Source organism: Schistocerca gregaria, chromosome 1 (genome assembly GCF_023897955.1).
Source record: "Schistocerca gregaria isolate iqSchGreg1 chromosome 1, iqSchGreg1.2, whole genome shotgun sequence".
In the NCBI taxonomy this organism is placed as follows: Eukaryota; Metazoa; Arthropoda; class Insecta; order Orthoptera; family Acrididae; genus Schistocerca; species Schistocerca gregaria.
The window spans coordinates 897269015-897290469 of NC_064920.1; the positions used below are offsets into that span (position 1 = coordinate 897269015).

Consider the following 21455-nt stretch of genomic DNA (forward strand, 5'->3'; position numbering starts at 1 on the left):
GTCCCATAAGATTTCACACACATTTGAACATTTTTTTCGTAACATCTTTCCAGGTTAAATAGCTCATTAGATAAATTACGATTTCCTGGTGTACCGCCTTGCCTTTCCTTTCTCGCTGGAGGAATGATCGTTTAAACGTCTCTGGTACGTGCTGTAATTACTCTAATCTTGTCCTCACCGTCCCGAAGGGAGTGATATATACAGGGAGCTGTGGTGTATTCCTAGATTTATGGTTTCTGGGGCTGGCGCTTATCTTCAAGCGATTGCCGGTTACGTTTCTTCAAGATCTTCGTGACTACCCCATGAGACCATTCGTGCAGGACTTCTATGTTCAGTACCTCTGTTGGTACTCGCTCCGGTGATACATATACTAAAATTGATAACAATACAGAGAAGGTCAGTATGGCCCGTGTGCAAGGACGTCATGTAAATACCCCTGGTAATCTCACTTGCTACGAGGCCCACACACTTGAGGAATATTCTAGGATACGTCGCACGATTGTTTAGTAGACCATCTCCCTTATACCCTATCTGTCTATCTGTCTGTCTGTCTGTGTGTGACTAACGTCGTGTGTAAGTTGTGCGTGTGTAACAGCGGGGTGAGACGCGGGAAAGTAAGTACAAGAGGTTCCTGCTATACAAGACTTCGTAACTGACACTACGGAACAGTTGTCTGCACACACTGCAGAAGCTGGTGCAATTCTTCTCACATCCACCCTTGACAGATTTTTCTTAAACAACACAACACTCAAATGTAACTTTCCCAGTTTCCAATATAAAAAAAACGCAGATTAAACCACAGAAGTAATTCTTGACACCATCCCATGTTTAGAATTACCAGGTCTTAGCTTAGCAACTACATGTGTCCAGTATCTTTCATTCCTTTCAATTGTGTGTGCATTCGTGGCAGAATGATCATCTCCTGTGTGACTGCCACGTCGAGGGCATGAGTTCAATTTCTTGTACTGTCAAGAAATATTCATTAACGAGAGAAATAGAAGGATAATGCACTCGACCTGGTGACATCTTGGGTAAACGACCTCAACAGCCGTGATAGCAGCGTGCTAACCACATAGCCCTACAAAATGCCGTCCTTATGAACTTATTCGCTTATGGGAGACTCGGCGGTCGATCGGGTGCAGGTATGTCGCTAGGCCACTCTCAAAGTGTAGTTTTCTTTTTTATTCTCTTGTATTTTCTCTTAGGTGGGAGAATGGAATTCAAACAGACACTCAGCTATTCAGGTTTTTAAGTTTTACATGGTTTCCTCAGTGACTTCAGTCGAATGTTGAGATGAGTTCTGTATCCTAGCTAGAGATTTGTGGGCAACGCACTTCATGTCGCCAGAACGTTAAATGAACCTTCCTATAAAGACGTAATACTCAAACGCGGATGACCCACTACATATCCCTAGCACCATGCTTCATCAGGACCACATGTGAAACTTTGTTACTAGATACAAGCAGCACCCCAGAAACCAATCATAATTATGTGTACTAATGTGTGCGCAATGACGGAACAGGGCAGTGTAGACAGAGTAACGAAATATTTCTCTAGAATTAAAGAAGGAAATGTCATGAAAAGCATAGATTTAGCATAGTAGCTCCGACGGAATGCACAATATGCAGCGAGATTCTGTATCGGCGGCAAGAGCTGCAACGAGTGCTCGTTTTGCCTCGAGACAAAGACCAGCAGGCTGCCAGTGCGCGGTGCGTCGGTCAGCGACACACAGCAGCGACGAGGACGCGGAGAGAGCACGAGCAGCAACAAACAGCACTTCCAGGAAACGGCTGAGAGCTACGGGGAGACAAAGAGCAGCGCTTCTGAGCTGTGTGAATCAGCGCGCCCAGGTGCTACCGAGCAGCGGAACACGAGAACAGTCCAGTGCTGGGTGTGACCCACGAGCTGAGAATACACCGAGCGTCGCTTGTGCAGGAGCGTGCGCCTGTGAGCTACGCCGACCGCAGTGCACAGTCAATTCAGCTGAGAATTTCAGCCTAGCTTTTGTCATGTGTAACACAGCAAATGAATGCTTTCACATTATGCACAAACCAGAAAACCACAGCTCTTCACTTTCATTTGAAAATACCGTTTTTAATTAAAGAAACGTCATCTTATCATCTGTTATAAATTCCAGTGCATGTGAGTCAGTCTGTGGTCATCTGGATATTCGTGGAAAATAAACAGGACGCCGTGCTATTGCTATTCCCGCCAGTTCCGCCCCCTCATGACACTGAAGTGTTGAAATTACTTCAGTAGACCAAATGTGGGTTTTTAACAACCTACTTCTACTATAAATGATAATAACAATAATAAAATACTACCCTTATGAGAGCCATGTAGCCAGATTACCATGCCCAAATCCCAAAATTCGTGCAATAAGTGAAATTTAAGAAAATTAAATATGGTAGGGATCGAACACAGAACAATCTGGTCCAAGGAAAAGTAACCATCTAGGACAAAGGAGTGGCTCTGGAAGAGGGTGGTGGGAGAGAGGTGGTGATGGATGTGTAGAGGGATCGGGGTGTAATTAGAGGGTTGCCTTGATGGGAGAGGAAAATAGAGGAAAATCTGGCAACAATGCAACCTGTTCTCTTGCTCTCTTTTGTCCACTGTTTAGTTTTAAACTGTTAGGAATGTTCTTATGTTCTCGGACTTTTTTTCAGAACATGCAGCTATACCTTTCTCAAGACGCAAAGCAAATGTTTTTCATTTTCGTTATATCTGGATCAGTCTTCTTCATATTTCCCCTAATTATCTTCCTGACGTCATGTATCAGAAAATATGCAGTATCTTCTAATGTTGTAGCAACTGGATAATTGTATTCAGTATCTACCTACAAAATAGCAAGTACTGTGTACGCCGTCATTCATTACATCCTGTTTCAAATAAGATAGCATAGACGATAATCAAAATTACTTGTTATGCGTATTAAATTATATTAGTATAGTTTTTATACCACATTTCTCGGAAATCGATAAAAATGAGTTTATACGGTCAGGATTCTGTCTGTTTCCCGGTCACTTAATGCGGCAATTGGTCTTCCGTGTTGGACAGCGTCAGCGGTGGCAACACCGCCTATCCAGCCTCGTGGCAGCCTCCCATTCGGGTAAACTTGTGTACAATGCTGTAAACGTGGAGGGGCTCATCTTGTTGAAAGATGCAATTCCTGATATTCAGGATGTGACATGCGACACAATTGTAGTATGTACAGATTCTCTCAGTGAAGATAAACGCTTCATAGGCTGTCCTGTTGGACACGGGACTGTTGGTGTTCCATAAAACTTGCTGCGGAAAGCACCTTGCACATTTACTAACGATCGGCAACACGGAAATTCTATCATAAATTTTGTCTAGTTCGCCGTCATTATCTACAACTGAAGAAAGTGGCCCTCTTATAGCGGTTCTAAATTCCCAACAACAAGTAAAAAAAATTCCTTTGAGTATTCATTTTTCATGACCTTTATCATTTGTACGTTATGTTTAGTCATTCATACCTTCTTTCAAATGTTCTACGGACTTTATCATCATCGTGTACTTATTCTCCCCATAAAAGGCGATGTTATTGTCAAGCTTACGCAAAAAATTTGCTGCCACTATTATAAGCTCCTCTCTTCATGTTTATCTTACTGCTTGCTATCTGTAAATGATATAAGAGTGCAGCGTTGGACGGGAGGAAACCGATCTATAGCAGCAGGCGGTCGTTAGCTTCTTCTCCTTTTGCTTCCAGTTCGTAGTGTGGCTGTGTTTGGGTTATAAACATTTCGTTTTCTATTTTTTGTTTATGATTTTCTTTTCCTCATTCCTCAGTCTTTAAGGTTTTAAATGTGCTATAGGCTGCACATTAATTGAAATAATGTGACAGTTTTGATGGTACAAACTTTTAAATACATTGTCTAGACCGTAACTCACTGTATAGCACGAGGCACGATAAATAGTTTCATAAATACAACAATAAATAAAAAACGATAGGCCGTAATATCGAAGGAGCCCAGCTCAGCTGAAGATTGAGTTCCTCGGCAGGTGATGTGTTGTACCGACGCGTCTGGTCAACGTCAGCTCGCAGATGGCCCACTATAAGTGTCTGTTTGCAGCTTCTACAAATATTAGAGTATTCGCGGCTGCTGAACTTCTCACATAACGGGGCACTTTGTGTGCACTAGGTTCAGTTTACTGCTGGCTCCGTGTTAGCTTGTTTTCATAGTATCAGGCGATCGATATGACGAATAACTGCCGAGATGAACAGAACTCACTTGCTATACCCGCATATACACTGCGTAAAAAAGTGTCACTTGTTCGAAACCCCATAATTGTCTCCTATTGGGATACATTATTTTGAAATTTGGGTAAAAGGTGTGGTTAACGTTCCTCTGTAAGGGTGCAAAAGCGTGACGCCCTGCGGCGTCATCCACGGGCTCGGTGACGCTTCAAACAGCGAGGTGTCGACATATGGGAAAAAATGGCCATAGGTGAGGAGTCCTTGTGAGGTGTAAGGTGGGTTAGTAAAGTCACATTGGCACCAAATTTCGCCACACTTCTGCCCAACGCCATCGTGGACGTATCACGTGATGGGAAGGTCGTCAGATGCCCTCTTATCCACATTTCGCTCCTTATTTTGACGCCTCTGCGATGGAGGTCGTAAATGCGACACCCAGCATTGAAATCACTTAGTTTTCTTATGGGTGGCCGAGGAAAACATTTCAGACATACCATCGTTCAGAATCAACTTAGAAGGTGGCATGAAAGATGTCAATGAAATCAGCCCTTCCCTTGAAGCTTTGATTACCACACAACTCGCGGCCGGAAACAACACTTCCTACTACGAAATGCGAAACAGGACGGCCTTCTCGGCAATGTTCGACACTGCTGACATTCCACGGACGATTCAACCCTACTTTAAGGACATCAAGGAGCTGCAACTCCTGTGAATGCTATTTGACACGTTTAGAGTGTAGTAAGAGAGCAACTTTTGTTCTGAAACTTCCTCGGAGATTAAAACTGTGTGCCGGATCTAGACTCGAACTCGGCACCTTTGCCTTTCGCGGGCAAGTGCTCTACCAACTGAGCTACCCAAACACGACTCACGCCCCGTCCTCACAGCTTTACTTTTGCCACTACCACGTCTTCCTACCTCACAAACTTTACAGAAGCTCTCCTGCGAACCTTGCAGAGCTAGCACTCCTGAAAGAAAGGATATTGCGGAGACATGGCTTAGCCACAGCCTGGGGGGGTCTTCTCAGAATGAGATTTTCACTCTGCAGCGGAGTGAAAATCTCATTCTAGCTTTTGTTCTGGTATACAGGGTGAAACGACTAGGGAACACGCAAAAAACATTCGATTAAATTTAAACGTGATCTGAAGCAGAAAAGGATGTTTATGCTTCTCCAGCCCTCCTGTGATGTCATCACTGACGATTGCAACATTGACATGTGCGAGAATAAAACGGCAAAGTGTACCTCTAAGACTCCCCTCTCCCCCCCCCCCCCCCCCAAAAAAAAGTTCTGCAAACACACTCAGACCCACTTACACTTCTTTGATGACTACGTTGAAAATGTAGCTGTAGGTCGCGGCTGCTCTAGAAGGGCAGGCAACCTCTTCGATACCCCTTACGTGGGGTTGCCACACCTCAGGCGCTAGAGCAGCATCGAGGATAAATGGGTGCTGAAGTTTCTGACAGGTACATTTTCAACGAGTTCAACAAAGGGGCGTGGTTGGCACTGAGGGTGTTGTAGAACTGAGGGGTTCTTAGCGGTACCATTTGTCGTTTTATTCACGTACAAATAAATGTTGCACTCGTCTTTGATCACGCCACAGAAGAGCGTGAGGCAGGAAGGTTGAAAAAGCACAAACACCCTTTGCTGTTTCAGGACACGTTCAGATAACGTCGAATGGTTTTCAACGGTTCCCAGCGGTTCCACGCTGTATACCAGAGCAAAAATTGCTGTTACATTACACTCCAAAGGGGTCACATCATGTTCAGTTGGGTTCCAGCCCCACGATGTTCTTACAGTAGTGTTGAATCGTCCTGGTGGTGTCAGCAGTGTTGCCATTTGCACTGCGAACTGTCAATTTAGACAGGAGGTGTGTGGGAATCAACGCCCCAAGGGAAGGGGTGATTTCATTGACATCCTTCATGCTACCTCCGAAGCCTTTTCATGTCGACTTGGAACCGTGGCGTGTCTGAAATGTTTTCCTATGCCACTCATAAGAAAACCGAGTAATTTCAACGCTAGGTGGCGCCGTTCTGACCACCAACGGAGACGCATGAAAAGGAATGGTGAAATGTTTGTAAGAGGGAATCTGACGACCTTCCCATCGGGTGACATGCTGACGATTCCATTGGGCAGAATTGCGATGAAATCTGGTGCCATTATGACATCGCTAATCTATCTTTCGCAACAGATGAACTCAGCTGTGGCCTTTTTTCGCTTGTGTCAATCCCATGCTCTCTCAAGCGTCGCCGATCCCGGGGGTGACGACGCAGGCCGCCACGCTTATGCACCATTACAGAAGAAAGTTTTACAAACCCTTGAGTCCAATTTCAAACTTTTGCGAGCCAAAGAGAGACAATTAAAGGGTTTAAAAAAAGCGATAAGTTTATTTTTTTATTTATTGTGCAGTCTGGATCGCAGAAAGAAGGTAAATTAGCATTTATGTGAAACAAGCATATTTGGAAACAGGAATTGCATAATAAATTGGTTCTAAATGCAACCATATCTATTGGACAATAGGCCACTGGAAAACCGTGGTCTCGTCAGATGAAAGCATATTTCAGTTGGTAGGAGCTGATGGTAGGATTCGCGTGTGGCTCGGACCCCACTAAGTCATGGATCCGAGTTGTCAACAAGGCACTATGCAACCTACTAGTGGCTCCATAATGGTGTAGCCTGTGTTTACATGGAACCAACTCGGTCCTCTGACCAAGCCGAACCGATCATTGACTGGAAATGGTTATGTTCGGGTACTTGCAGAACATTTCCAGATATCCATGGACTTCATGTTCCCAAACAACGATGGAATTTTCATGGATGACAATGCGCCAAACCATGGTACCACTATTGTTAACGATTGGTTTCAAAAGCGTTCTTGGGAATTCGAGTGAATGATTCGGTCACCCAGTTCGTTTACAAAATCTTACACCGGCAACACTTTCGCACTATGGAGGGAGCACGTGTCAGTATTTCTGCAGGGGACTACCAACGGCTTCTTGAGTCCATAACCACGTGGAGCCTCTGCACTACGCCAGACAACAGGTGTTCCGACACGATACTAGGAGGTATCCCATGACTTTTGTCACCTCAGTGTGTTTTGTTCCAAATAATTAGGGGAACGCGTGTATCAACACCTGGTATGTTAAATCTATTTTGATACTGACGGTACCTGTAGTATTATTGCGTGGCTTGAGATCTTCAGTTTCAATGTAGGAAACAATTAAAATCATTCACCATTTATTGGCTGTGTTATGCATTACAATGTCAGGTGATCCCCCAGAAGGAAATGAGTACCGGTGTCCCATTATATTCTAGTGAGGCACACAGATGGCAGTTGTCATTTATGGACTTTGTATTCAACAAAGCACATGCAATGCGACATCTTAATGCAGTGTAAGCTGCAAGGGCCGTCTGTTTGATCTAAAAAGGATTAGCTTTCGGCCGTGTTGCTGCAGTGGGCAACGCCTCTCCATGTGTCATATGCAAGTTGTGGACACGCTAGAGGTGAGTTGGACAAGGTAGCCGATTCGTTACAACCTTAACGTCCAGCCATCTTCAGAGTAAGCCGCAAGTCTTGCGACTTACTCTGAAGATGGTTGGACACTGCTGCATGCCCGAAATGTAATAGGCTATTTATTGCCATTCTTCTGCCTCCGGCAAGATATCCGATTCTATCTGCAAGGGCGAATAATTCTGATTTCTTTTCATTGTGCTAAAGGTATATTATGTTTTTACTGTCTTCTTGAGCTCTGCCTTCGAGAACTCTATTGGGCTGTAAATTAAGTTCTGGTTTGCTGTCACTTCTGTGTTGTCAGAAGGATACTTGACGTTTAGTATATTCTTTGTAAAATAGATCCTACGCTTACACATCCCCCAGCCCGAAACCCACTACACCCTAATCCTACGCTACAGTCTTAAAATAACGCTCTTCGTCGATTCTGCAGAAACTTCTTCATTCTTCATTTTATCAATCCGTCTAATTTTCAACAATCTTCTGTAGCACTAAATCTCAAACGCCAAGACGTTCTTTTGTTTCCGCTGCCCATGTTCCACCACAATAAAATGCTATGGTCCAAACGTAAATTCCCAGATATTTCTTCCCCAAATTAAGGCCTATGTTTATTCCACTAGATTTCTCTTGGGTAGAAATGCCCTCTTTGCCTCTCCTTGACTGCTTTTTATGTTCTCCTTGCTTCCAAGCAGCAGAAGTCCTTAACTTCTTCTACTTCGTGACCACCAATTTTGATGTTAAGCTTATCGCTGTTCTCATTTCTCTGTATCTCATTACCTTCATTTTTTTCTGGTTGATTCTCAATTCATATTCTGTTCCCATTAGACTGTTCACTCCATTCAACAGATTCTTTAATTCTTCTTCATTTTTGTTTAGGATAGAATTGTCATCAGCGCAATTTGTCGTTGATATCTTTCCAATCGGAATTTTAATACCACTCTAGAACCTTTCTTTCATTTCCGCCATTGCTTCTTCGGTGTATGCATTGAATAACAGCGATGAAGGATTGCAAACTTGCTTTACACCCTTTTTAATAAGAGCACGTCAGTCCTGCTTTTCCAGTCTTGAGCCGGCCGGGGTGGCCGTGCGGTTCTAGGCGCTACAGTCTGGAACCGCGAGACCTCTACGGTCGCAGGTTCGAATCCTGCCTCGTGCATGGATGTGTGTGATGTCCTTAGGTTAGTTAGGTTTAAGTAGTGCTAAGTTCTAGGGGACTGATGACCTCAGAAGTTACGTCCCATAGTGCTCAGAGCCATTTCAACCATTTTTTCCAGTCTTGTTGTTTCCTCTTGGCTCTTGCACGTATTATACATTACCCGCCTTTTCCTGTGACTTGCTCCTATTCTTCTCAGAATTTCGAGCATCTCGCGCCATTTTTCATTCTTGAACGCTTTTTCTAGGTTGACGAATACTATGACTGAGTCATGATTTTTCTTCAGCCTTGCTTCAGTTACGAAGCGCAACGTCAGAATTGTCTCTACGGTGCCTTTACGTTTTCTAAAGCCAACCTGATCGTCATGTAACAGATCCCCAACTTTCTTTTCCGTTTTCCTGTACATCATTCCTGTCCGCAGCTTGGATGGATGACCCATTAAGCTGATGGTGCTGCTGGTCATGCGTATGCTACACAGTACCCTCAAAAGCGCCATCCAGAAAAAACATGTCTTTCGTTGCCTGGAGCAACACCTCCGGGAAACCGGCAATCTTCGTTCGCACGTAATTGACAGAGGTCTTAGACAGAGTACTTAGACGTACTCCACAAACAAAGGACCCGATTCTTGAAACCGTTCACCAATCACCACGGAGAAGTCTCCGTGTTATTGCAAGTTAGTTCCAGATGTCTCAAAAACTGGTTGTTGAAGTGTTGCTCGATCAAGAATAGCATCCACATCATTACACGTTAATTTAACACCAGTGGCAGAAGACAACACACAACGACCACATTTTGTGAATGTCAAGTGGAAGATAACGAACATTTTATAAATAACATGATATGGACTGACGAATCTTAACTTCACTCATGAAGGTATTTTCTATCTCCACAACAGCCATTATTGGTTAGAATACAACCCACATGTCACTCGTGAACGTCGCTCTTAGGCACGATTGGCATAAAACTGTGGGCTGGAATCGTGGGAGGAGTGCTTTTAGGCCCTTACGTATCGCTGGATGAGTTGAATGCGACCCTGCATCAAACGTTTCTTTGCAATATTTTGCTTCACGCTTTAGATAAACGTTCCATTTGGTTTACGGCTATAGCTGTTATTTGAGGGTGATGATGCACCCCAACACTTTGAAATGAATGTGTATAAGTATTTAAATGAAGCATTACCACGGAAATGTATTGATCGTGGAGGTCCAATGTTCTGGTATCCACGTTTCCCGCACCTTAAACCATTAGAATTTATTGCTGAGGACACTCAAAGAAAGTTTATAGTACTCCGCCCAAGGATGTACACGACCTAATCGCTCGAATCCATGTCGTTTCAGCATTTGTGGGTGCGAGTGTGTTGCGTAGTGTCCAGAGAAGTATAATTTAGCAAGCGGCGAAATGTTTGGAAATGAAAGCTGGTAACTTTGAACTGCTTGTTCAAAGTGAACATTGCTCTTACGTGTACGTACCGGCTCTTTGAAGATAAGCCTAGACGTCAAACGTACTGAATGGAGTTACTGCATGTAGCATTAATGTGCAGTCTACTAGCGTAGCCTACCTATCGTGTTCTTTGTAACTCACTGGCTGTAAACGATGTTACAGTATCCACTATTATTTTCTATTTGCTTTATTTGCGTCATAGACGAAACAAAGTGGTCGTTTAAGCCCGTAAGTTCATGTTGTGTCTTAATATTTAAATAAAGGTAACTGTAACAGAAGGAAACATACACAAGATACCGCACTACAGAGGTGTAAATTGGACAGAATTTGATGCTTTAACTGAATAAAATTGGTTGGAACGTAGCTCGAACATCTGCAAGTCTGCATATCCATTCGCCATGGCATTGCCTCGTCTCACTGACCTACTTGGACAGCTCCGGCACAACGCAGAGATCGTGCTGCCTGTTGTTGGTCATGCTGCACGCAACTGCAACGTTGCCAGAGCCTCGTTTTTTAAACCACATTTCTATTAAACATATTGGCGAGACTAGGTTTTGCTAGGCACACTTTTGTCTTGAATTGGAATGAGGAATCGCATCTCGATTACAAAGTGTGGCATTTATTTTTCGTCCTGTACATATACGACGGTGATTCCACAAATCATGGCAACTGTGGTATATCTTACGATAATGCGACGATATTGGAAGCACACTATGTACGTTGAAGCGGTACGGCAGTGTGTATCTTCAGAGGGTGAATTGAAACATACGCATTGGAACTCGGTGTAAATTTATTGTGCACGAATACAAATGGAACAAAAATTAATGAGAATCAACTGATATCTTTCAAAATAATCCCTCAGTGGACCGAGACAGCGTTGCCAACGATGGCGAAGGCGTTGTATGCCGTTGGCATTGCCATCAGTGTGTGGCACCTGTCACCGAAATGGCGTGAGGAAAACCACCCCATTTAGAACATGCCTCTTCAGTTGTGGAATGAGGTCGAAGTCGCGTGGATTGGGTTTTGGTGAGTATGGTGGGTAGTGAAATATTTCCCACCACCAACCACTGTACACAATTCTTGATGACATCTGCAGTGTGGGCTGTAGCGTTCTCATGGAGTGACTGCATTATACAGCAATACCGCACATTTCGCCGTCACTCATAGCTACTCGTAGTTCCTTATGACACCGAGAAGCACTTCTACTAGCGAGAAAGGCAATTTTCACGTATGCTCGTTGTTCCACTCTGTTCGTGCGAGAAGGAAGCTGAGATCGCCCCGAAATGCCATAAATGCAGGCTGGCAACCTGTTTTGTGCTGGCGCGGCAGCATAGACTGCAGATTCGCCTTGTGAAGGAGCGTGCTCCTGTCCGTTAGGCCGACAGCGTCGCGTAGTAGCGCCCAGGCAACTCCCGCTTGTAAAAAAACAGCGGGGGCTGTGCCGTTTGAATTAAATCTACATGTTCTGTGAATACATTTATGTACTTTGCAGTGTTTCACCATTATACTATAAAACTCTTTTGCGCCACTGTTTCTTAAATATGGTCAACATAATATTGATAAAAGTTCAAAAAATGTAGACGTAAAGTATGACAGCAAACAATGAAATTAATTACAGTTCATGCACTTTACTCACCAAGATCACAGTAGGAGGCTGGAAATATATTCCTCTTTCTTGAAGACATAGTTGAACACGTCTGCAGCCATTTGTTAACACCTTTACGAATGTTTCATATACAATCGAATACAGATAATCAATTATTGCTGTCTTCAGTTCATCTCGTGTATTTGGGTTATTATGATACACAAATGTTTTAGCCTCACCCCCAAAGGACGTATCGGAAAGAGACAGATTCAACGAGTGCAGGGGCCAGAGTCTTTTCGTAAATACTCTGTTTCCAAAGATTTCATGTAAAAGCCATAGGGACTAATGTGCTGCTTGAGCAGTAGCGTTGTTTTGTTGCAAAAATGCATGATTGATTGCATTCTCATTCAGCAGGGCAATACATGGATAAATTATCTGGGACCAACAACATAGGAAGTGACGGTAGTATCGAAGAAGATCGGTCCTATAATTCGTGCTCGCGTTGTGGCAGCACACAGTCATATTTTCTCTTCGTGCATGTGGATTTTCTGATGACCAAATGTGTGAATTCTAGAAATTATTATAGCCAGATAGGTGAAACCAGGCCTCATCAATCAAAATGGTTCGATGTAAAATACGAACTCCATGTCAGTTAACAAATCGCTGAAACCATTCACAATACAATGTTCGTTTCACATGGCCCACATAGTGTAGTTGTTGGGCAGCAGTAGTTTTATACAGATACTTCCCCAGTTCGTTGGCTACGATCCTATGTGCTGTCGCATAAGAGACTTTAGCCTCTTGTGATAATCTCCTCACAGATGGTCCTCAAGCTTCCGTTATGTTAAAATTGTGGGCCTACCAGTTCGAGGTGCATCATGAACTGAACCTGTCATCTGGAATTTGTGAGTTAAAGCACGTAAAGTGTTACGATGTGGACACCTCAAAGCAGGAAAACGCAGTCTAAATTACGATCTCACATGCTCCGTAAAGTTTCCTCCTGCACGAAAAACCTCTTCCACTAAAACGCTCTCTCTGCAACAGTAAGCATTCTCACTACGCTCAGTTTACACAAGAACTCGACAATAACATAACTAACAGCTGTAACACACACGCAACACTACCACCACCAACCGACCACTGCTGACCCACGGAACACGTGCAAGCATAAGGCGAAAGACGCGAGGCTCGTCGATGCGGAGAGACTTTGCGGACGCACTGTACTAGACAATGAGCAGAACCTCTTGCTCATGATACCCATACTGCCCACATCAAACAGGTGACGATGTAACCTTACATTTACACCTCATCCCATTATTGCCTGCATCCACAGAACTTACAAGCATAAATCAACCCTAACAAAACCCACTGACTTGCCATGACAGGCTGTGGGGCCCACGGCAAACACTGCTAACAGTTACACATAACTTGTATTGATTTCTGTATCTGAGGGTGACTCAGGTACACCGTTTCTTGTTGAAACTGGCTGAGGCTTATGAGAGGGCAGCGTCTTCTGCCTGTTGCTGACGAGGCGGCGCCTTGCGCTGCTGGGGCCGGCAGCCTGTAGGCCACGGCCGTTGACGTCAGCAGCACTTCTACATCTACATCCGTACTCCGCAAGCCACCTGACGGTGTGTGGCGGAGGGTACCCTGAGTACCTCTATCGGTTCTCCCTTCATGTTGTGCTGCAGTGGCGTCCAATTCGGGAGACGGCCCCCCAGATCCAAACGCAGTGGCGGTGGCGGTGTGTAGAGCCTGCTGAGTGGGAAGTGCAACGCGCTGTCCTAGGACAGAAGTCGTCTGAGTCTTTGGCGTCAAGTCCCACTAGGAACTGAATGTCGGTGGCGGGAGGCACGAGCGGCAGGTCAGCAGGGCTGTGAGACCGAGTCCCGTGAAGTACTTGGTGGACACGGTAGGTGCAGCCCGGTCTTGAACCCACGGCCGCTGCTGTTGGAGCCTAGATCTCTCACTGGTGCTCCGACGTCGTGACGATACTGATGGCTGCCGGAAACGACAAGTGATCCCTGCCTTAAAGTCCAGGATGTATTATTTCAGAAATTAGAATTATATATTAATACCTTCAGCTGCTGACGGGCGTTGATATATATTAACGGGGACAGGTGAAAATATGTGCCCCGACCGGGACTCGAACTCGGGATCTCCTGCTTACATGGCAGACGCTCTATCCATTTGAGGGTACAGAGGATAGTGCGACTGCAGCGACTATCTCGCACGCCTCCCGCGAGACCCATATTCTCATCTTATATGTCCACACACTAGATTCGTAGTGTCCCTACCCAACACACTCATTACTCGTGGAAGACATTCTTACTAAGTCCGGTAAGAGTTCGGGTAATATGTGTGCATCCGCACAGAAGAAGGAGGTCATGGCTGCTACTGCCAGAACTATATACTTATATGGATATAGTGTCTGTTCTTTCGGACATGTCTGAAAGAAGAGACACCATAACCATATAAGTATTATTTCAGAAGTCGGGCAGTGGCAGCCAAAGTCGCACATGACGAATAAACTCTTCCGCAATGCCTGATAAAATACTTTTATAAAAAAATCACGACCGGTTTCAAATCAATGGAGATGCATCCTCCGGTGATCTGTACAAGAATTTCAAACATTAAGGAATTGTAATGATATTAAAAGTAGATGTGTCATACCATAAAACGCCATATATCAATGAGAGCTAAGTACTCTCAAGTTTCTTTATTTCTTCAAACAGTCTTGGCGTGCGAAGTAAACGCTACGAGGCCGTTTCCACCGTTCATCGTCAAGATTAAATCAAAAGGGCACTAAAAGCTGTTGTCTGCGGTCGAACTGACTGCGAACCTGCAGCGCGTATGAGTGAGAGGAAGTCAGATAAAACCATTTAAATTCCTGACGCGTGTGCAGTTGTGGGAACTAACCAAAAACACCACATTAGCATGTCTTAACTTCGACGCGGAAGTATAATAGAGCCTTGAATATATTACCATGCAGTAAACATCACAGAAATGCTCACGGCGCCAGTCTAAACAGTACTAATGGGTCGGTATTACGAGGTACGCGTGAGAAGCGGCGCTAGCGCGAGTCACAGACAGAGCTTTGCTATATATGACAAGAGAAGTCGGAGCTGGATTTGCATGTTACAGTACATGGTCATTAAGAATTTCTTTTTTAAATACGTTTATAGCTAAAAATGGTTAAACACGTTAAAATAAAAGTTGATACATCCCTGAGAAAACCAAGGTAATAAGATGAACTTCTTTTGAATGCAACATTTGACTATTTCTTAGAACCAACAAGCGTATAGCGTATCACTAGTATTGCAGGGCGCATAAATAACACCGGCTTTTTAAATCAATTACGTTAATTGAGAAAAACACTAAATCAAACCAACTATTATGAAAACAAAAGTCACACAAAGCATCACAGAGTGCTGTAAGGATGCAACAGTTAGATAACCGCTTTTAGTGAGCTATTAGTTCAGTCTTGGAGATGAACTGTGGGAACTGGCTTATTGAATTTACTTTGCCGAATCGTGACTGTCTAAGAAATAAAGAAACTTGTGAGGACTCAACTCTCACGCATATATGGCGCTTTATGGTATGACACATCTGTTTTTAAAACCATCGTGATTCTGTAATGTTCCAATTTCTTGTACAGATCACCTGAAAAGAGGTCTCCACTGATGCGAAATCGGTTGTGACTTTTCAATAAAAGTATTTTAACAGCCGGTGCGGAAGATTTTATTAAAATCCAGAGATATTTATATACCTCTAGCGCCAATAAGTTTGGCTCAAATGGCTCTGAGAACTATGGGACTTAACATCTATGGTCATCAGTCCCCTGGAACTTAGAACTTCTTAAACCTAACTAACCTAAGGACATCACACGACACCCAGTCATCACGAGGCAGAGAAAATCCCTGACCCCGCGGGGAATCGAACCCGGGCGCGGGAAGCGAGAACGCTACCGCACGACCACGAGCTGCGGACGCCAATCAGTTTCATTACATCCCGACGCCTAGACACGCTGTCATGGTGTGACACCTCCCCGCTTGCTACACAGTTTCCTCAGTGCGGAGCCAGTTACCGCTGAGCTCAGCTATCCACTGACATGAGTCTTATTGTGATCCACATGTCGCCACATTGTCGGCTGCTGACCCACAGCTGATAACGGGAATTCTATGGCGCTTCGGTGCTACCTCTAACTACTTTTGTTTAAGAATAATAATTTTCTGACCAAAGACTAGGTGGCAGCACTAAATACCTGATCATGCTGAATTCAATTTGTCTCAAAAACAACACAGGAAATCAACGAGAAAACAGTAGCACTCATAACAATAGCAGTACTCTCAAAAATACCCATACAACAAATTAACGATTTTACAAAATTACTTTGTGGAATTCCAGGACGATTCCTTCTTCTCTCAGTTTCAACAGTTCAAGTACGGACCCGTCTGTTTTCAGCATATATTTACAAAACGCTCATCCTGCGAACACAACAGTTAATACTGCAATTCGTATATATAAATAATCACAGAGTTTCTTCCTGATTTCCTTTGTAAGGCTTGATTCCTATATCTCCACATCCTCTACAGGAAAGAGGACTGATAGAAGGTTTGCGTCCTTGCAGCCATCGGTAGATGGAAATGTTGTGATGTGACGAGGTCCTTGTATCTGAAATACAGCAGCTGTGAGGTGGGAGGGCAACTGCGTGTTTCCGGCTCTGTCAAGTAAGGTGAACAGAGAGATTCCGTCTTCCAAGACTTCTGAAAGGCGTTCAATAGTGTACTATGCACTCCACTGGTAACTAAGACACAATTTGGTTCTGGTAGGTCCGAGCAACGCACAAGTATTACAGAGATGCTTCGGGAACTCAAATGGGAAACCCTGGAGGGAAGGCGAAGCTCTTTTCGAGGAATGCTGTTGAGGAAGTTTAGAGAACCGAGATGTGAAGCTGATTGCAAAACAGTCCAACGTATATTTCGCGCAAGGCTCACGAAGGAAAAGTAAGAGAAATTGGGGTTCACACAGTGGCATATACATAGCCATTTTTTCCTCGCTCTGTTTGCGAGTGTAACAGGAAAGAAAATGACTAGTTGTAGTACAGGGTGCTCTCCACCACTCACCGTACAGTGACTTGCTCGGTATGTATGTAGATGTAGATAACAAAGAGTATATTCGCAAATATGTAATTATCACTACAAATATTTAACTGATAGCTCCCAATACGTTACACTCGATGGCGAATGTCCCGCAGAAACGAAAGTAGCATCGTATGTGACCCAAGCAAGCATAATAGAACCTCCAGTGTTCTGAATGTAGGGCGGCCGCTGTGGCCGAGCAGTTCTACGCGCTTCAGTCTGGAACCGCGCGACCGCCACGGTCATGGGCCGGGCATGGATGTGTGTCAGTTAGGTTTAAGTAGTTCTAAGTTCTAGGGGACTGATGAGCTCAGATGTTACGTCCCATAGTGCTCAGAGCCATTTGAACCATTTTTTTTTATTGTACATGGCCCGGAAAAAAAGTGGAGCACGCCGGCCGAAATAGCCGAGTGGTTCTAGGCGCTACAGTCTGGAACCGCACGACCGCTACGGTCGCAAGTTCGAATCCTGCCTCGGGCTTGGATGTGTTTGATGTCCTTAGGTTAGCTAAGTTTACGTAGTTCTAGGGGAGTGATGACCTCAGCAGTTCCATAGTGCTCAGAGCCATTTGAACCATTTGAAAAGTGGAGCACGCACAATTGGAGGAGTAATCGTAATGAAACTTCACGGGATGAGAGGGTACATGCTATTATTTCAGTCGGGTCCAAATTACAAAAAATCTTGAAGTATGATCCCAGTTACTGGAATGAATTTGCGCCTTTTCTGGACTGGATTCATCCATTGAGTCAATTGGGAAGAGTGTCATAAAAGCTTTGTCTCATCTGCTGAGACAAACTGTTCCACAACTGTGGTGACTGTCTCTTGATATCCTGGATACTGGCACTGGGACGATCCCACACGTGCTTTATCAGGGATAGAGGCAGGGATCGTGTTGGCCACGGGAGTACGTCAATACCACGCATACAGTTCGTAAAAGTAACTGTCATGTGTAGACAACCACCGTCATCGAGAATGAGACTTTCACTCCGCAGTGGAGTGTGCGCTGATATGAAACTTCAAAAAAAATGGTTCAAATGGCTCTGAGCACTATGGGACTCAACTGCTGTGGTCATTAGTCCCCTAGAACTTAGAACTACTTAAACCTAACTAACCTAAGGACATCACACACATCCATGCCCGAGGCAGGATTCGAACCTGAGACCGTAGCAGTCGCACGGTTCCGGTATGAAACTTCCTGGCAGATTAAAACTTTGTGCCGGACTGAGACACGAACTCGGGACCTTTGCCTTGCGCGAGCAAGTGCTCTACCAAGTGAGCTACCCAAGCATGACTCACTACCTGCGCTCATAGCCTCACCACAACGAAGGAGACGAGCCACTGGCGGAAGCGAAGCTATGAGTACGGGTCGTCAGTCGTGCTTGGGAAGCTCAGTTGGCACTTGCCCGCGAAAGGCAAAGATCCCATGTTCGTGTCTCGGTCCGCCACACAATTTTAATCCGCCAGCAAGTTTCAAGCACCGTCCTGTTGAAGAGAAGCACCACGATGCTGTCGTACGAAGGAGAATGTACGTTGTCGTGTCCTGACATAGGCGGGAGAGGGAAAAAGGGGGTTAGTGGTCAGTCAGCGCTCCCGAGCGGTACAGAGCAGAAGGCAGAAGGACAATTCACAGTGAAGGCATTTGATTGTTTTCTTCTATCTGAGCCAACAATGGTACAGGCATTTACTAGAAATGCAGTCGGTGAGACTCGGTAGGGAACTCGTTGTGAAGACTCTTGGACAAACAGTGCTTTGAAATAGTTGTTTATTCCAGACAGGACTAACTAATACACTGAAGGGTAGTTCTAGGGTTAGAAAAAGCATGAATAACACTGTTACAACAGAAGCCAGTGCATAAGTCCCAGGAGTGGATGCTAACCACTGCACAAACACTAGCAGCATCTTAAGGCAACAACTTAGTTGCAAAACAAAACATACTAAATGTGACGCTGTTCACTGAGGCACTCCAAGAGAGGGAGCAGACTTACGCAGAGCTGGACCGAGGCCGGAGTCGACGGACGCGGATTCGGCGCCCAGATCGTCTGACTGAGACCTCTGCCAAAATTCGGAATCTAGGAGTTTTAAAGAGTTGCTTGGGGGCCCTGTTTCTCTCACTTAAAGCCACCAAGCCAATCCCGTAGGTCTCTTGCAGGTGCCTGCCAATCACGGTTTAGTTAGATTCCCTCTATTGTTCCTAAGGCGGGGATGTTAGTGCAGTTGCACTAGCTAAGTCCGTATTTGGTATCAACATTCTTCAGCTGAAAGCTAAACGCAACTGCTCTGCCAAATAAGGCTTGCAACATTATTGTTGTACGTCATTTAGCCCCGCCCTCAGGCTTCCCGGAGTAGGGACTGTTAGGTCAACAGTTTCTTGGCGTTTTCGCTCTCTTTCTAACCTTGTGAGCCTACTGACGTTGCTGTTCTCAGGGCTCGTATCAAGCTGGCTTTATACGCTACTACGTGCCTGTTGGTTACAAAGTTCTCCGGTGACAACCTACCACAGCGTCTAGATGACATATGAAGTTACATGTTAATTCCTTGAAGAGTAACTAGCGCCCTGGGACCGCGTCTGGAGGAGTCTGCATTCTCGCAAGGCTCTCCCCTTACGGTTTACTTCATGTAACAATTTCTCTCCTAGTTTCGTCTGCCCTCAGCATCGTTTCTGCTTCCGCGCCTTGGAGCGCCTCCCTCCTTGCTCACAGCGTCAAGGTAACACTACAGTAACAAGAAATAATCAAGATATTACAACGTGACGCCCTGTTGTGCCGTCAGTCCCCACCAGTACTACCAGCCGCAACCTGAAGACATACGCAATGGCTCCGCACACGACGATGCCAGCGATAACACCACTGTGTCTCTGCAAAACCACGGAAGAATGGTCGCTGCCATACTAGTCGACAATGGTCATCTGGCATTGTGCGGAACCACGATACAGAACTGAACACATTGCGACGCCATTCATCACTGTGCCAGATAACGACACCAGTCAAAACGCAGCCGAGTGTTGTGGTGTTAGAGTTTGCCTACGCTTGGAAAGGTAATTCCCCAGTCCGGCTGATGTTAGTTTCCGGCCAATGGTGCGGAATGACACTGAATGTTTCAGGGAGTTGACTACTTGTTCTCGGATGGCAGGCGCAGATGTGAATGTTTTATGATGTGCTTGGTGCACACAGTTCGGCGATCCTCCCTCGTGGTACTCAAACATGCTTCACGAGTACGCCTGCCCTCACGTTGCCACCCAGTCCAACATCGGGTCACTGTCACATGCGAATGCCCCAAAAATCTGGATACTGCACGATTCGACCAGCCGGAAAAATGGAAACATACGACGAGGCCCCTTCTAGACTCTGTTGCGTGCTGATAACGCTGTTTCATAAATTTATGCACTGTCTTCGTAGTGATCATTCAACTTCTGACGCTGTTCACATCCCACATACTCTCGGGTCTGGTTACAACAATATACTCGAATATCACCAATCCACTCTGATGGCTGTTCTACTTGTCACAGAGAATTGCAGCTCTAATGATTCACATATTCGCCGATAGTGAGTACGTATACGAAGTTACACAGAAATCGACGGTGTGTTCTCGTTGCTCCACTTTTTTGTCACACAGTGTAAAGAACTGATTTACCAAATAAGATCGGGAGCAGTAGAAGAATGTTCGCTGATGATACTATTGTCTACCGGACAGTATCACCGCTGGACGGAAGATTCAAAAAAAATTTACACACGGTGTAATTTGTTTTAGTGTAAACCAAAACCAGATAATGCCAACGAAACAGAGAAAGCACACGACAGTGTCTGATTACTAAAAACTACGGTAAATACCTTTTATATGTGACATTTCGCAGTAATATTCAGAAAAGACATGTAATGGTACGATCAGATAAAATAGGTATTAGAGAAATCAGATGGAAGACTTAGATTCGTTGGGAGGGTTTCTGGGAATGAGTGATGGATTTGAGAACGATATCACATATAAGATCCTATTGCGACCAATTCTAGAGTATTGTTCCAATGCTTAATCAAGCAGACACGATATCAGACATCGATCGAATTCAGAGACGTTCGGATCTTTATAGGTATGTTTATCCCGCACTAAGAAGTAATAGAAATGTACAGAGAACTTAAATGGAAATCCTTGGAAGAAAGACGTTAGTTCTTGCGAAATCCTTCTGAGAAAGTTTAGAAAAGGGATATTAGAGGAAGACTGTGAAAAAATTCAGCTACTACCAATGAATATCGCACATAGATGTCAGGACAATAACATAACAGGGGTTATGGTATTCAACAGTAGAGGTCGACACTAGAAATATTTTTCGAATTTTGTACAGGTAAATATTATCTCAGCCGTATTTATTTTTAAAAATCATATAATTTTATACACAATACGTTATATTTCAAGCTAAAATTTA

The 21455-nt window shown here is 44.5% G+C and overlaps 1 non-coding gene across 1 annotated transcript; it reads left to right on the top strand.

Moving 5' to 3' along the window:
• The first annotated feature begins 346 nt into the window (after window positions 1–346).
• On the top strand, window positions 347–454 carry LOC126286686 (U6 spliceosomal RNA). The gene has a single exon (XR_007551716.1). It is a non-coding gene; the product is annotated as a U6 spliceosomal RNA (small nuclear RNA).
• The last annotated feature ends 21001 nt before the right edge of the window (window positions 455–21455 follow it).